Below are 478 nucleotides of genomic sequence, written 5' to 3' on the forward strand. Positions count from 1 at the left end.
CGCACGCACGCACACACACACACACACACACACACACACACACACACACACACACACACACACACACACACACACACACACACACACACACACACACACAGCAGCAGCAGCCCTCTACGTGCTAAAAACTTAAACATGAAAAGGTTCAACTAGGCACGCACATCATCTCGGCTCGCGCATAGATTGCACAATAATGTGTTGTGCACCTTGGAGGTGCAGCGCAGCATATTGTCATTCAAGAGATGCGCAGTTATTTTGAAAAACATGTTTTTCTTTTAGCCAATTCACCTCGTTAGCGTAAATAATACTCATTACATTGACACATGCATCATTTGTGATTAAAATAATGGTTGTTGGTAATGTATTAGCGACCCCCACAGATGTATGATTTCACTGCGTCCGTGGGAGCTCAGACCCCTCCTTATGGCAGCTCAGCTCCCATTGGCTCCCACATAACTCGAACCCTGGGTTAAACTAT

The sequence above is a fragment of the Notothenia coriiceps genome, unplaced genomic scaffold (genome assembly GCF_000735185.1).
Source record: "Notothenia coriiceps isolate Sejong01 unplaced genomic scaffold, NC01 NC01_scaffold00021835, whole genome shotgun sequence".
Classification (NCBI taxonomy): domain Eukaryota; kingdom Metazoa; phylum Chordata; class Actinopteri; order Perciformes; family Nototheniidae; genus Notothenia; species Notothenia coriiceps.